Source organism: Oratosquilla oratoria, chromosome 15 (genome assembly GCF_046742065.1).
Source record: "Oratosquilla oratoria isolate Oo_2021 chromosome 15, ASM4674206v1, whole genome shotgun sequence".
NCBI lineage: Eukaryota > Metazoa > Arthropoda > Malacostraca > Stomatopoda > Squillidae > Oratosquilla > Oratosquilla oratoria.
Window position 1 is genome coordinate 65,806,938 of NC_134791.1, and position 17,536 is coordinate 65,824,473.

Genomic DNA, 17,536 nt, shown 5'->3' on the forward strand with positions numbered 1-17,536 from the left:
AGAGAATAGTCACCAATCTAATATTCTAAAATGCGATGTGAATATCATTGAAAAAAAAAAGTTCAAGTTTATACCATCATCATTAAAAATGTACAAAGTTGAGGTTATGTATATACCCATGGTTTTTCCCTTTGCACAGGGGTGACTAAGTCAAAACATACACAGACTCTTTGTGGGAGAAAAAGTACTTGAAAAGTAGAATATATGGTTTTTCATTTGTTAATCATGTAAGGGAGGAACATTTATAATGGGTTGGCTATTGAACTTAATGCATACATAAAGAAGGGGAATGAGCCAGAGGACAGCTTGTATAGTTCTGCTTTACAAAGGAAATGGGGACAAATATGTAGTTGGGAAGGAACACAAGGTCCTGAGATCATCAATCAATCAATCTGTTGCCCATGGTCTTTCTTGCAGAAGACCTGCTGCCTTCAGGTAACTGGCAATATCTTCTGTGTGGGTCCACAAGTCACAGAGGAAGATATATTGTGTTGATGTCTCAGTATTGTTAGTGTAAAGCATTGTAGTATGAAGTGTTCTGTGTTAACTGTGTGGTGGTTGCATCTAAGGTAATTTGAATCTGTGGTCAGGTATATTCTGTCTTGATATTGTTTCAATAGTGTATATTATCCTGAGTGCAATTGTGCCAGTGTGGTTCTTACTACATGTGGGATGGTTTTTTCCTGTGGTGCTTATGTCTGGGAGTAGTTGGTGCATTGAGTTTGTTGGTCTGTCCTGAAGGTCTTTTTAGTGACTTGAATGTGTATGTGTTTTTGTGTGGTAGTTTGTTATAAATATCTTATTAGTATGCTGGGTTTTTTTTTGTCATGTTCTGTTGGTGGTACTTGTGAGATGTAGTGTCCTGGGTGTGTAATGTTAACCCCTTCCATACGGTGCCGCACACGTAGGCGTCATGGACTTAGATCTCGGTGGCAGCAGCCAATGCCAGCCGTACGACGTGTCGTAATAATACTCGCATCATAAAATATAGTCACCGCTTATATCGATCGTTCTCTCTTCACCCATGAATTTTGATAACCATAGAAAATGCGATTACAAAAGAATTAGAAAGAATGTCATTATGGAGGGGCGACTACAATAAATATAATCAAGACGCCGATATGGCAGCCTCGCGAATACACTCGCTCCCCATGACGCCTACGTGTGCGGCACCGTATGGAAGGGGTTAAGAATCCTAGCATAGAACTGTGTTTTTGTCATTGTCACGTGGTGTTCTATGTAAAGTATTTTGATTTCTGTATCATCATTATCAACTGGGAGCATACGCCAATGAACGTGTTGCTTCACTCACATGCTGTCATCAGTCCCCACAGTCCCTCTGAGTAAGTTCCCATGCAGCCACCCTTCCCACTTCAAACAACTTTCAACAAGTTCAATCAACTTGCCCCAACCATGAGTTTTGTGGGAGTTCCCTTCATCTCCTCCACCAAAAGGTTGTCTCTTGTATTTTACCTAGTTGTATTTTACGGGAAGAGAGCTATGCTCATAGTGACCCATTTTTGTATCTTTCTGTATTCAGTTTGTTTTTAAAGTCATGTATAGTTTTTGCACTCACTGTTTCCTTATTCAGTTTGTTCCAGATATCTATTGCTCTGTGTGGGAAGCAATTCTTTTTCAGATCTCTACTGTAACTGTCCTTCTTAAGTTTCTTCTTGTGTCCTCGTTTTTCTTCTGTCCCACTTTAGTAAGTCATCTCTATCAAGAATTTCCATCCCTTTCATAATTCTATAGATGGTCAGCAAATCACCTCTTTCTCTTCTTTGTTCCAGGCTTGGTAGATTTAGTTTATCTAATCTTTGTTCATATGACAAATTGTAGAGTGATGGCACCATCTTTGTTGTTGCTCTTAGAATTCTTTCTAGTTTATGTTATAAAATTGGAGAGTGATGGCACCATCTTTGTTGTTGCTCTTTGAATTCTTTCTAGTTTATGTTTTGTTTTTTGTTTTTTTGTTTTTTAATTAGGTGTCCACAGTGTTGCTGCATATTCTAATTTTGGTCTTATCAGTGTAACTAGTATTTCCTTTACCGTTTCTTCATCCATGTAGTCAAAGGCTACTTTCATTGATCTTAATAATTTGAAAGTTTCTCCAACTAATTTGTTGACATGTTTGTCTGGTGTTATGTCATTAGAGATAGTTACTCCTAGGTCCTTTTCCAAGTTTACCTTTTTTTTTTTTTTTTTTACTTTGTACCAATTTTATATTAATATCATATTCTATTTTGTCTAGGTCTTCTTGAAAAGATTTGCAGTCTTCCTCTGTACTTATTCACTTTAGTAGTTTCACATCATCTGCAAGGAAGTTCATGTAACATTCCACACCTTTGTCGATATCATTTATATAAATAGCAAACATTAATGGAGCTAATACAGAGCCTTGTGGGACTCCACTTATCATATCTTCCCAATTTGAGTTCTTGTCTCTAAGTACCACCCTCATTTTTCTTCCATTCAGGAAATCTTTCATCCATTCCAATAACTTTCCTTGTATTCCATATATTATTTCAATTTTTCTTAGTAGCTTTTTGTGTGGTACTTTGTCAAAAGCCTTTTCTAAGTCCAAGAGAGCACAATCTGTCCATCCGTCTCTTTTTTGTATTATTTCTATTAATCTTGAATAAAAGCATATTAAGCTTGTGATACGTGATCTTCCACTTCTAAAATCAAAATTATTAGGATTTTGTATTTTGTTCTCTTCTAAGTGTTTAATCCATTTATTCCTAAGAACATTTTTGCATAATTTTTCTACTGTGCTTGTAAGGGATACTGGTCTATAGTTTGTTATATTTTCTGTCTCCTTTGTATATTGGTACAATATTTGCATTTTTCCAATCTTGTGGTACTTTTCCTTCTTAGAGTGAGAAGTCAATTATCTTGTGTATTTTGTCCGTTAGTTCATCTATACATTCTCTCAATATCCAGTTTGCACTTCCATTGGGCCTGTGTGACTTTTTGCTATCAAGGTTTTTTATTTGGTCCCTTATTTATTTCTGTGTCACCATTATTTCTCTCATTTCAGGGGATCTTCCTCATTGTCCTTCATCCCAAATTTGTGAGCTTTCAATTGTAAATACAGATCTAAAATGCCTAATCATAACTTCAGCCATTTCTACATCATCTATATGTTCTCTATTTCCTTCGTGCAGTTTCACTATTTTGTGTTTGTCTTTTAGTTTATCATTTACATATCTGTAAAATAGTTTAGGTTGGTCCTTGCATTTATTTATTATATCTTTATTGTAGTTTCTTTATTCCTTCCTGTGTATATCTACAGATTCGTTTCTCAGTTTGATGTATGTTTGCCATTTGGTCATTTTTTTTTTTTTCCCATCTTTTCCAGGCTTTGTCTCTTCTATCTTTAGCTTCACTACACTTTTTGTTATACCAACACTTTATATAAACCCTTTTTTGTTTCTTCTTTGGTGCATATTTATCTGTTCCCTCATATTTGTCTTTAAATATGTTCCATTTCTCTTCCATCTTTGTTTCTTCATTTGAAATTTTTTCCCAGTTAGCCTTTTTAAAAAGATTTCTAAGTTTTGTAAACTCTGTTTTGTTGTACATTAATCTTCCTTCTCTATGTTTCTCATTTCTTCTCATATCATTTTATTAGTTTGTGGTCACTCTTCCCAATTGGTGTCTTGGAATTCATTTTGTCTATGATTTCAGGCTCAGGTGTGAATATTAGTTCTAGTCTCGGCAGTTCTTCATTGTTTCTATATCTGGTATTTTCCTTGACCCATTGAGTCAATGTATAGTCAATGGTCATATCCAGTAGAGTGTTGCCCAAGAATTCCTCTCCACCTTTTACTGTTGTTTCTTCCCAATTTATTTCCTTTGCATTAAAGTCACCCATAATTACTATGTTTCCTCCATCTATCAGTAATTCAGATAATGCATTCTTTGTGTCTTCCAGTAATTTTGAATGATCACTATCAGACTAAGCCTAAGTTTTTGGGGGCACATATACTACTGTAAATTTTCTACTTTTCATATTACTTTTTACAACTTAATCATAATCATTTCCACATTATCTTTTCCTTCTGTTATCTTTGTCACATTTAAGCCCTTTCTAGTCAATAACATGACTCCTCCCCCGTGTTTATCCATTCTATTTTTTGCACAATGATGATATAGGATATTTCAATTTTGTCTCCACAATTCACATTATGTCTGGTTTCTTGATTAACAAGTAGTCGTTTAGTTAATTTATTCCAGAAATTATACCATCCATGTTTGTGAATGCCACTTTTTATCTTTTATTTTCTTCTCTCTTCTGGTTTATGTTTCCTTTTTTCTGATGTACCATTTTCTCATCCTCAGATCCAGTACTCATCAGCAAACAACAGCTGGCTTATCTCCCACTTTTCTCCATTTTCCTTAAACATCTCCAACCCCTGACCCACTACCTTTGCATTCACCTCTCACACCACCCCATACATGTATAGATTGAACAGCCAGGGCAACATAACACATCCCTGATGAAGTCCCACCTTTACCTCAAACCATTCACTCTCTCCATTTCTAATCCTAACACATGCTCTACTACTCTCATAAAAACTCTTGACTCTTAACAGCTATCCTCCTATACCATATATATGCAGTACCTCCCACAGTGCCTTCCTGTCTACCCTGTCATAAGCCTTTTCCAAATCCATAAAAGCCCAACAAACATCCTTACCTTTTCCTATAGCTTTCTCACATATCTGTCTTACCGCATAAATCTGATCTACACAACCCCTACCTGTCCTAAAATCACACTGTTACTCACCAATTACTCCCTCTCTTCCTCCCCGAATCCTCTCAATCAAGACCCTCCCATAAGCCTTCCCAACTACACTCAACATGCTAATCCCTCTGAAACTACTACAATCACATTTGTCCCCCTTTCCCTTGTAAAGCAGGATGATACAGGCACTATTCCAGTCCTCCAGCACTCTACCCTCTTTTAAACAAACATTAAATAACATCACCAGCCAGTCCACCACAACTGTCCCTCCTTTCTTCAGACATTCTGCATGGTGTCCATCCAACCCAGGTGCCATACTTGCTCTCATCATCTTAACAGCTACTTTCACTTCATCCTTCCCTATTTCTCCTCCATTTTCCTCACTCAATCACACTCATTTTCTTAGCGCTTCCCACTGCAACTACCTTTCCCTCCCTATCCTCCTTCACATTTAGCAACTCCCTAAAATACTCTGCTCACCTTCCTCTCACTGTCTTCTCTTCCATTATCACCTCTCCATCTGCACCTTTTACCTTTTCTTCTCTACTTGATTCGCCTCCTCTTCCTCTTTTAATTTCTTTCCAAAACATCTTTTTATTACTTTCAGAATTTTCTGTCATACACTTACCCATTTCACATCCACTTTCCTCTTTGCTTCCTTTATCTTATGCTTAACTTCCTTTCTCTTTACTTTGTACCTCTCATATGATTCCCTTGTCCTAATTTGTAGCCAATCTATGAAAGCCTGCTTCTTCTCTTCTACACCCTTCTTTCCTTCCTCATCCCACCACTCACTACCCTTCCTTCTATTTCCTCCCGCCTTTCTTGTCCCACACACCATCTTTGCACGCCTTATGATTCCCTCCTTGAACCATCCCCATTCCTCTCCTCCTCCACTCCTAGTTCTACTCTATCCATCACTCCCTCCCACTCCTCTCTCAGCTGCTTCTTATACTCATTCTCCTTTTCTTTCTCATTTAAGCAGTTCACTCTAAGTACCTCCCTACCTTCTGCCCATTTCCTCTTTCTCCACCTATTCTCCACTCTCATTTTACCTTCCACCAGAAAATGATCTGATATGCCCCCACTCTCTCCTCTTAGAACATGTACATCCTTAAGTCTTCCTACCATACTCCTGGTCATCACTATATAGTCTATTAACGCTCTATCTGCCACCCTTCCATCCACCACCCTCTCCCATGTGTACTTATGCTTGAATTTCTTCCTAAACACTGTATTTGCTATAATCAACTCTCAAGACAGATCTCCATCAATTCTCCAGTACAATCTTTACCTGAAACTCCACTTCCCAAACACTCTGTCTATTGATTTGTTTCCTACCCTAGAATTAAGGTCTCCCAATACAACTATACAGCCAGTCCTTGCTTAACAACGATCTCGTTTAGTGACGACTCGGAGTTATGACGGCTTCTTAAAAAAAAAAAAAAAAAAAAAAAAAAAAAAAAAAAAAAAAAAAAAAAAAAAAAAAAAAAAAAAAAAAAAAAAAAAAAAACAACAATTGTCAAAAATATTCTTTTACTGCATTCGAATCTTCACGCCTACCGAAACAATGCAATCGCTACTCGTCAGTTTTAACTGTAACACGCTGCTAGCGTGTCTATACTTAAATTTGCTCCTCAAGTTTTTAGTGATTTCTAGTTAACAGTATACAACTTTATCCCTTCATGATGACTGGAAAACGAAAAAATACAAATTCTCCTACTGGATCCGGTCCTAAGAAGCAGAGGAAAGCCATCGACTTAGATATAAAAAGGAAAGTCATTAACGAGCACGAGGGAGGTAAGAAAGTCCAAGCTATTGCTGACAGCCATGGCTTCTCACATTCAACTATCTCTACAATTCTCAAGAACAAAAGTAGTATCAAAGAAATGGCAAAATTATCGACAGGATACAGCGCATTGTTAACTAGGCAGTGAAAAGGATTGGTGCATGAGATGGAGAAAATGCTTTCGGTGTGGATCGATGACAATATCGAGAAAAATATCCCTGTGAGTCTTGGTTTGATTCAAAGTAAGGCGCTGAGCGTTTCTGTGCACACGTCGAACGGACGCACAGAAACGCATCAGCTATTTGTACACGCGTTCGCGTTTCACTGACCAGCAGGTCCCTGCCGCTGACCTGCGGTGAGCGCTCCAGCCCAAACCTTCTTTCAAAGGATCCCATAGCGCAGGCCTCTTTTCTACTTCGGAAATCAACTCCTCAGTGTTGTGGTATGCCATCCTGCTACTCGTCTGAAAATGTTCTTCATTAACCACTTCACTACGGGACTTAAATCTCACGGGCAGCAGCCAATGCCAGCCGTACGACGTGTTGTAATAATACTCGCATCATAAAATATAGTCACCGCTTATATGGATCGTTCTCTCTTTCACCCGCGAATTTTGAAAACCACAGAGAATGGGATTCAGGGCACATTTGGGAGAATGTAAAAACACAGGGGCGACTACAATAAATATAATCAAGACGCCGATATGGCAGCGTCGCGAATCCACTTGCTCCTCATGACGCCTACGTAGGTGGCACCGTATGGAAGGGGTTAATTAATATTAGTAGACTACCTGATGTATGCATGCATGTATATCAACTGTGCTCAAATATCTATGCATATTTCATATAAATCATGACTGTTATATCATACTCGAATGAACTACACACCAGAACGGGATGTGTAACTTACATCACCCAGCTGGAAGCGATGACTGATATGGCAGCGGGACCTGCGTGCGCGTGTTCTAGAATGTTCGGGTGAAAGCTCTCATTGCCACTAGTAGCCAGCAAGGACGCGTGTGTCAGGAAAAACAGATGCGTTCTTGCTGGCACTGCGTTTGTGCAGCGTTGCACATCCGCAAACCGCGTCGTGTGAAAGGTCCCATTGAACTCCATTGAAAGTTAAAACGCGGCACACCGGAACGCTCGTGTGAAAGCGGCCTTAGCTGTATAATCTTACTGCATAGAAGCGACGCCCAGTTAGTTCTTTCATTGCACTTGTAGGCACATGACGTGCCCATGTATATTAGACGTTAAACCTAATAAATGATTGATGTGGTCCCCTTGAGTATCCCTGCACCTACAACCACAGTAAGATGGACAGTAAAGTAAACATACAAAATGTATTAATATACATTCCCTGAATAAAATAACTTAGCATGTAGCACTTTGTCAGTTTGCCTACTTCCGAATCTTTGTTTATATGCTCATACATGTATGTCTCTCAATGGGTCCTCGTTTAGCGATGAAATCGCTTAATGACTGATATGGCAGCGGGACCTGCGTGCGCGTGTTCTAGAATGTTCGGGTGAAAGCTCTCATTGCCACTAGTAGCCAGCAAGGACACGTGTGTCAGGAAAAACAGATGCGTTCTTGCTGGCACTGCGTTTGTGCTGCGTTGCAGATCCGCAAACCGCGTCGTGTGAAAGGTCCCATTAAACTCCATTGAAAGTTAAAACGCAGCACACCGGAACGCTCGTGTGAAAGCGGCCTTAGCTGTATAATCTTACTGCATAGAAGCGACGCCCAGTTAGTTCTTTCATTGCACTTGTAGGCACATGACGTGCCCATGTATATTAGACGTTAAACCTAATAAATGATTGATGTGGTCCCCTTGAGTATCCCTGCACCTACAACCACAGTAAGATGGACAGTAAAGTAAACATACAAAATGTATTAATATACATTCCCTGAATAAAATAACCTAGCATGTAGCACTTTGTCACTTTGCCTACTTCCGAATCTTTGTTTATATGCTCATACATGTATGTCTCTCAATGGGTCCTCGTTTAGCGACGAAATCGCTTAATGACGGGGTCTTCTGAACGATACTCCGCCATTAAACGAGGACTGGCTGTATTGACATTTCTCCCTAATCCCTCTATGCACTCATTTAAATCTACCCAAAACGCCTCCCTTTCCTCTATGCTCTTCTCACTACCAGGCCCATACACACTTACAAAAACCCATATCTCCCTTCCCAGCTTCACCTTCATCCAGATCAACCTTGAAGAAACCTCCTTCCACTCCACTACACGCTTACCTATCGCTTCACTTACTAGTATAGTCACCCCTTCTCTCCCTTGTGCCCTCTTCACTCCTAAGAACCTCCCATCTATATTCCCAAACTCACACTCGTCCCTCCCTTTCATTTTAGTTTCACTCAAAGCTAGCACATCCATCTTTCTTCTCACAAACATACTGCCTATGTCTTCCAGGAGGCAAAGAGGAGAGCAGATGTGAAATGGGGTAAGTGTATGACAGAAAATTTTGAAAGTAATAAAAAGAATGTCTGAAAAAGGGAGGTACAGTGATGGTGGACTGGTTGGTGAGGTTATTTAATGTTTGCTGGAGAGAGGGTAGAGTGCCAGAGGACTGGAGGAGTGCCTGCATAGTTCCTCTTTACAAGGGAAAAGGGGACAAGTGTGAATGTAGTAGTTTCAGAGGGATTAGCTTGTTAAGTGTAGTTGGGAAGGCTTATGGGAGGATCTTGATTGAGAGGATTAGGAGAGGAACAGAAGGAGTAATTGGTGAGGAACAGTGTGGATTTAGGACAGGTAGAGGTTGTGTAGATCAGATCTTTGTGGTAAGACAGATATGTGAGAAAGCTATAGGAAAGGGGAAGGATGTTTTTTGGGCTTTTATGGATCTAGAAAAGGCTTATGATAGGGTAGACAGAAAGGCACTGTGGGAGGTTATGCACATATACGGGATAGGAGGAAAGCTTCTGGGAGCTGTCAAGAGTTTTTATGAGAGTAGTAGAGCATGTGTCAGGATTGGAAATGGAGAGAGTGAGTGGTTCAAGGTAAAGGTGGGACTTCGTCAAGGATGCGTTATGTCACCCTGGCTGTTCAACTTATACATAGATGGGGTGGTGTGAGAGGTAAATGCAAGGGTAGTGGGTCAGGGATTGGAGATGGTTAAAGAAAATGGAGAAAAGTGGGAGGTGAGCCAGCTATTGTTTGCGGACGACACTGCGCTTGTGGCAGGATCGGAGGAGGGATGAGGAAGTTGGTGGCAGAGTTTGGGAGAGTATGTGATAGAAGAAAGCTAAAGATAAATGTGGGTAAAAGTAAGGTGATGAGATGTACAAGGGGTGAAAGTGGCAGTAGACTGGAAGTGAGCATTAAGGGAGAGCGACTGGAGGAAGTGGATACTTTTAGATACTTGGGTGCAAATGTGGCAGGAAAGGGTGGAGTGAAGGTGGAGGTAGAATGTAGATTGAGAGAAGCGGGTAAGCCTTGGTGGATTAAAGAGTGTAATGAGGAATAGACATTTGGGAATGGATGCTAAGAGGAGACTGTATGAAGGAGTGATTGTGCCAACAGCACTGTATGGGGCAGAAACATGGAACATAAGAGAAGAAGAGAGAAGGAGTTTGAATGTGTTTGAGATGAGGTGTCTGAGAAGTATGATGGGGGTTACTAGGCTAGATAGTGAGAAATGAGGAGGTGAGGAGGAGAACAGGGGTGGAAAAGGAGCTGGGAGATAGGGTTGATGAAAGAGTGTTAGGATGGTTTGGACACATGGAAAGAATGAGTGAAGAAAGACTAGTAAAAGATGTATGGAAGGAAGATGTGGAGGGAGTGAACATGAGGGGACGTCCTAGGATGAGGTGGATGGAATGGGTGAAGGGGGCTTTGGGGAAGAGGGGAATGTCTGTTGAGGAAGGACGGGAGAGGACAGAAGACAGGGGTGAATGGAGAATGGCTGTATATGGATGATGTTGTGATTGTATGAGGTGGAATGGGCAGGGGGATGGGGGGTGACATAGTATGTGTGAGCAAAATTTGACGCAGCCCAAAGGGATTTCTCCCCATCCTCTCCTTTTATGCGATGGGGGGACGGAGAGGGGGGGTCGCCGATTTAATGAAGCGGCCTTGCTGTGGATGTGCTGTGTCTTGTGACACTGCTTCTGACCCAGGGCAGTGGACAAGGTGCAGGGATGACCCGTCATCCAGGAGGTGCTCAGATAAGAGGGAGGGTGGAGGGGTGTGGAGTGTATTCAGGGATGGAATGGGTGGAAATGATTTTATGCCTTTTCCTTTTTGGCTACCTCCCTTGTAAGGGGGAAAAAGCCTTGTTATATGTAATAAAAAGATGTTTAATAAAAAGATGTTTTGGAAAGAAATTAAGAGAGGAAGAGGAGGCAAATCAAGTAGAGAAGAAAAGGTAAAAGGTGCAGATGGAGAGATGATAATGGAAGAGAAGGCAGTAAGGGGAAGATGGGCAGAGTATTTTAGGGAGTTGCTAAATGTGAAGGAGGATTGGGAGGGTAGAGGGTGGAGGGGAGTGGAATGTATATAGGGATGGAATGGGTGGGAATGGTTTTTATGCCTTTTTCTTTTTGGCTACCTCCCTTGTACATACATACATATACAAAGGCTTTTTTCCCCTTACAAGGGAGGTAGCCAAAAAGAAAAAGGCACAAAAACCATTCCCATCCATTCCATCCCGAAATACACTCCACTCCCCTCCACCCTCCCTCTTATCTTGGAACCTCCTGGATGATGGGTCATCCCTGCACCTTGTCCACTGGCCTGGGTCAGAGGCAGTGTCGCAAGACAAAGCACATCCACAGCAAGGCTGCTTCATTAAATCGGCGACCCCCCTCTCTGTCCCCTCATGCAGAAAAGGAGAAGACAGGGAGAAATCCCTTCGGGCTACGTCAAATTTTTCTCACACATACTAAATTATCCCCCATCCCCCCCACCCATTCCACCTCATGCATCACAACATCATCCATATACAACCATTCTCCATTCACCCCTGTCTTCTGTCCTCTCCCATCCTTCCTCAACAGACATTCCCCTCTTCCCCAAAGCCCCCTTCACCCCATCCATCCATCTCATCCTAGGATGCCCCCTCATGTTCACTCCCTCCACATCTGCCTTCCATACCTCTTTTACTAATCTTTCTTCACTCATTCTTTCCATGTGTCCAAACCATCCTAACACTCATTCATCAACCCTATCTCCCTACTCCCTTACCACCCCTGTTCTCCTCCTCACCTCATTTCTCACTGTATCTAGCCTAGTAACCCCCATCATACTTCTCAGACACCTCATCTCAAACACATTCAAACTCCTTCTCTCTTCCTCTCTTATGTTCCATGTTTCTGCCCCATACAGTGTTGTTGGCATACTCACTCATTCATACAGTCTCCTCTTAGCCCCCATTCCCAAATGTCTATTTCTCATTACACTTTTTCATCCCCCAAGGCTTCTCTCAATCTGCATTCTACCTCCACCTCCACTCCACCCTTTCCTGCCACATTTGCACCCAAGTATCTAAAACTATCCACTTCCTCCAGTTGCTCTCCCTTAACCCCTTCCATACGGTGCCACACACGTAGGCGTCATGAGGAGCAAGTGGATTCGCGACGCTGCCATATCGGCGTCTTGATTATATTTATTGTAGTCGCCCCTGTGTTTTTACATTCTCTCAAATGCGCCCTGAATCCCATTCTCTGTGGTTTTCAAAATTCGCGGGTGAAAGAGAGAACGATTGATATAAGCGGTGACTATATTTTATGATGCGAGTATTATTACGACACGTCGTACGGCTGGCATTGGCTGCTGCCCGCGAGATTTAAGTTCCGTACTGAAGTGGTTAATGCTCACTTCCAGTCTACTGCCACTTTCACCCCTTGTACATCTCATCACCTTACTTTTACCCACATTTATTTTCAACTTTCTTCTTTCAAGCACTCTCCCAAACTCTGTCACTAACTTCCTCATCCCTCCTCTGATCCTGCTACAAGCACAGTGTCGTCCGCAAACAACAGCTGGCTCACCTCCCACTTTTCTCCATTTTCTTTAAACATCTCATATCCCTCCCACCACCCTTGCATTTACCTCTCACACCACCCCATCCATGTATAAGTTCAACAGCCAGGGTGACATAACACATCCCTGACAAAGTCCCACCTTTACCTCGAACCACTCACTCTCTCCATTTCGAATCCTGACACATGCTCTACTACTCTCGTAAAAATTCTTGACAGCACCTACAAGCTTTCCTCCTACCCCGTATATCTATAAAATCTCCCACAGTGCCGTCCTGTCTACCCTGTATTTACAACTTTATTGATAACACTGGCCTGCGTTTAAATTTTTTTTTTCAAAGGTCGAAGGTTTTTCAAGTGATTTATAGGTTTTTTGGTGCGCTGAATCCAAAAATGCCATCCGTTTCCTTGGATCAGGTCTAGTTTTTGAGATATGAGAAGTACAAATTTTGGGCCTTGTATAGTACTAAGTATATGGAAAACGAGGCTGCAGGTATAGCCTATTCTTATTTTTTTTGCATAAAAATTATACTGTAGCACCCCGAAACTGATACTGAAACCTAATGATGTTTTTGTTTACTTTCAGGAAACTGAAACCAAAACTGAAACCGAAACTGCATTGACTACATTGACAACACTGAAACTGAAAATGGTTTAGAAAAGTGTGATCTCCAATCAATGTGACTGATTTTATAAGAATCTGTGCTTTTTACAAGAATCTGTGCTTCTTGTGTTTCTATTTTCGACACATATCTTAGATTGACAGAAAATGGAACGCAAATGCACAAATCATCCTGATAGGTTCTGCTACATATGTGGTAATGTGATTCTTCCTCGTCGACTAGCAAATATAACTGATTTTGTGAAGAAGGCATATCATGCTTACTTTAGAGTTAAGCTTGGGGACCAGGACAAGCCATTTGCACCCCATGTTAGCTGCAAAACATGTGTCGAGAACTTGCGTGATTGGAGAAATAAAAAAAGGAAGAGTATGCCATTCGCTGTTCCAATGGTTTGGAGAGAGGGTAAAGATCATGTGTCAGACTGCTATTTCTGCATGACTAATCTTAAAGGAGTCAACCGCAAGAACAAGCATTGTATTCAGTATCCTAATGTTCCGTCTGCCATACGACCAGTCCCTCATGGTCCAGGCCTGCCCGTTCCCAAGCCAGATGTTGCAATGGAATCTAGCTCTGAATCGGAATCTGATAACGCACTAGACAGGGCAGAGGGTGGAGAATACATGCCAGAAGAGAATGACCGGCCAGTGCCTCTAACACAAGCAGATCTCAATGACCTGACACGGGATCTAAACCTATCAAAGGAATCAGCACAGCTTCTGGGTTCTCGTCTTCGTGAGAAAAATTTGCTAGCACCTGAGACAACATTCTTTTGGTACCGAGAGCGTGAAAGAAAATTTAGACAGTTCTTCACAACCCAGAAGGACTCGTCATTAGTTTACTGCAACAACATTGCTGGTTTGATTCAATCAATGGGGCTGGACTATGTTGCTACTGAATGGAGACTGTTCATCGACTCTTCCAGCAGAAGTCTCAAGGCAGTCCTCCTTCACAACGGAAATAAATACTCTTCAATTCCAATCGGTCATTCGGTGCAAATGAAAGAAACTCATGACAACATGGATCAGCTACTGTCTGCTCTGAACTACAATGACCATGGTTGGTTGATCTGTGGAGATCTTAAGGTAGTTGGATTGGTTTTGGGACTACAGGGTGGGTACACAAAGTATCCATGCTTTTTGTGTTTGTGGGATAGTCGGGCTGATGATCAACATTTTGTCAGACAAGAATGGCCACCACGACAATGTTTGGAACCTGGTTCACACAATGTTCAGGCTCGTTCTCTTGTTGAACCAAACAAGGTCTTACTCCCACCTTTACATATCAAACTGGGACTGATGAAGAACTTTGTGAAGGCAATGGACAAGGACGGCATGGGATTTACTTTTCTTCAGCAGAAGTTTCCTCGGATCAGTCTGGAAAAGCTTAAGGCTGGCATCTTTGATGGGCCTCAGATAAGGGAACTTATGAAGGACTCAATGTTTGACGATGCACTGAATGCAGCTGAGCTGTCCGTTTGGTGGTCGCTTAAGTCAGTGATAAGAAACTTTCTAGGAAATAACCGAAGTGCAGAATACGAGAAAGAAGTCGATGAGCTCTTGAACAGCTATCAAAAATTAGGGGCTTGCATGTCAGTCAAAATGCACTTTCTACGGTCCCACTTAGACTATTTCCCTCAGAACTGTGGTGACTTCAGTGAGGAACAGGGAGAACGTTTCCACCAGGATATTCATGTCATGGAAGAACGTTACCAAGGCCGGTGGGATGTGAACTTTCTTGCGGACTACTGTTGGTGTTTGAAACGAGACGTGGTGGCTGCCCAACACAGGAACAAGTCACTGAAAAGGCCCTTCATCCATGATTAGATTTTCTGTAATATATCCTCTTTATCTTCTGAACTATGCAAGAAAAAATTATTTCTTTTGTCAAGAATTTTTTTCCAAAATTAAAGGGAATAAATAGCACTAAATGGCATTTTTAATTATTTTTACCGCCTCGTATCTCAAAAACGTGACCTGATTGAACAAAATGAGTGTGATTTTTTTATTCTGCATAGCAAATTACCCTAGAATCAGTTATCAGATGCTTTACCTTTGAAACTTCACAGGCCAGTGTAATTAATTCCATATTATATTTGCCTTCATTTATCTTTGTAAGGGAGAAAAAGCCTTGGTATATGTATGTATTTATCTTTGTCATATTTAAACCCTTTTTGGTCAATATTATGACTCCTCCCTGTTTATCTGTTCTATTTTTTGCCCAGTGGTTCTATAGACCTTGTCCCACCATACTTGTTGATAGAGGACCTTTCAGTTTTGTCTCCACAATTCCCATAATATCAGGTTTCTCTATTTCCAGATAGTCGTTCAATTCCTTACTTCCAGAAATCATACAATCCATATTTGTGTATTCCACTTTTACATACATACATATACCAAGGCCTTTTCCCCTTTTCAAGGGAGGTAGCCAAAAAGAAAAAGACATAAAATCATTCCCACCCATTCCATCCCTAAATACACTCCACTCCCCCCCACCCTCCCTCTTATCTTAGCACCTCCTGGATGATGGGTGATCCCTGCACTTGTCCACAGCCACTTTTAGTTTCATATTTTCTTCTCTTTCTTATTTAAGTTTCCATTTTTCTGACGTACCATTTTTTCAGTCTCAGATCTAATACTCTCCAAAAAACTTGTTTTTTTCCATCTCTGTTCTTTTCTCATTTCTATTCTTGGCTTCAATTCTGAAAGCTTTGTCTTTCTCTATTTCCTCATCACTCATTTCCTTTTTTATCCATATGTCTGAAATTCTCACTGTTTTCTAATTTAACCGCCTTTGATAGTATCTACTCAGCTATCATTTGAGTTCTTAGTTTGATTTTCAGAGGTCTATGTTGTTTTTCTTTTGAGTATTTGCTCATCCTGTGAATTTTGTCAATTTTCTTGTCAAAATTTTTCCCTTCATCTTTAATTTCTTTCAAAATTTCCTTAACTATTTCTTTTTACTCCTTTTCTCTTTGGTATTCATACACATTGTGTTTTTCTTTGATACCATGGAGCACAATGCATTTACCTTTGTCTACTGTATCTCTTACCCAATTTTCCTTTTCTTTAATTACTTTCATAACTGTTTCTTTTGTATTCTCCTCCATCTGCTTTTGTACTATTTCTCTAAAGGATATTTTTTTATTTTCCTGTTCCTACTTCCACTGATTTTATATTTCAAGGAGGTCTGTTTCCTTGAGTGACTCTTCCACCTTTCCGGTCACTATCTGTAATTGCTCTTTGACCTTTTTCAGTTCTTCATTTTTGTTCTTATCCTAATTTTTCATTCTTTTGTTTTCTCCCACCTTTGATTTATTCTTCGTGTATCATTTAAGCATGTCCTCTTCAGTATCACCTCTTGGTGATTCGACTCTACTTACATCCAGCCCTCTCTTTGTTGGTTCACTTAATATTTTTTCTTCTTTTTCTTTTTCCATTGTGCCAAACTATACTTTTTTAAGAACTGGATTTAACCTTGTCGGTCACTCAAGAACATAGTCTAAAAATTCCGCAAAATAACAACTAGGTGTTTCCATTGTATCGGCAACAAAACCGCTCAATCAGAGCTCAATCAGAGCTCAATCAATGCACTTCCTTTCGCTTCGATGTCTTGTTTATGTATTTACCTAATTGTATTATACGGAAAAGGAGCTATGCTCATAGTGACCCGTCTTTGTATCTTTCAGCATCAAGTTTTTTTCTTAAAATCTTGAATAGTGTTTGCACACACTGTTTCTTTATCTAAATTATTCCAGGTATCCAGCACTCTGTGTGGGAAGCTTTTTTTTCAGATCTCTTCTATAGTTATCCTTTTTGAGTTTCTTTTCATGTCCTCTTGTTTTTCCATTGTCCCATTTTAGTAAATCATTCCTATCAAGGATTTCCATTCCTTTCATGATTCTATAGATAGTCAGTAGATCTCCTCTTTCTCTTCTCTGCTCCAGTGTTGGTAATTCCAATTTGGATAATCTTTGTTCGTATGTTAATTTGGAAAGAGGTGGTGTCAACTATGTTGTTGCTCTCCGTATTCTTTCTAATTTCTTTATATTCTTTTTAGTACTGGGTGTCCATAGTGTTGCTGTGTATTCCAGTTTTGGTCTTATTAATGTAACTAATATTTTCTTAATAATTTCTTCATCCAAATAGTCAAATGCCACTTTCATTAACCTTAATAGGTTGAAGGTTTCTCTGACTACTTTGTTGATATGTCTGTCCCATGTCATGTCTTTGCTGATTGTTACTCCAAGGTGTGTGAGATAAAGTGCTTGAGAAGTATGGTGTGGGTTATGAGGATGGACAGTGTGAGAAATGAGGTGAGGAGAAGAGTAGAGTTGGAAAGGGAGCTAGTGGATAGGGCTGATGAAAGAAT

At 40.5% G+C, this 17,536-nt stretch overlaps 1 protein-coding gene across 1 annotated transcript in view; it reads right to left on the minus strand.

Annotated features, from left to right (window-relative positions):
• Positions 1-17,536, minus strand: part of LOC143033213 (ubiquitin-conjugating enzyme E2 T-like) — a 130,012-nt gene that overhangs the window by 58,517 nt on the left and 53,959 nt on the right. The window lies entirely within an intron of this gene.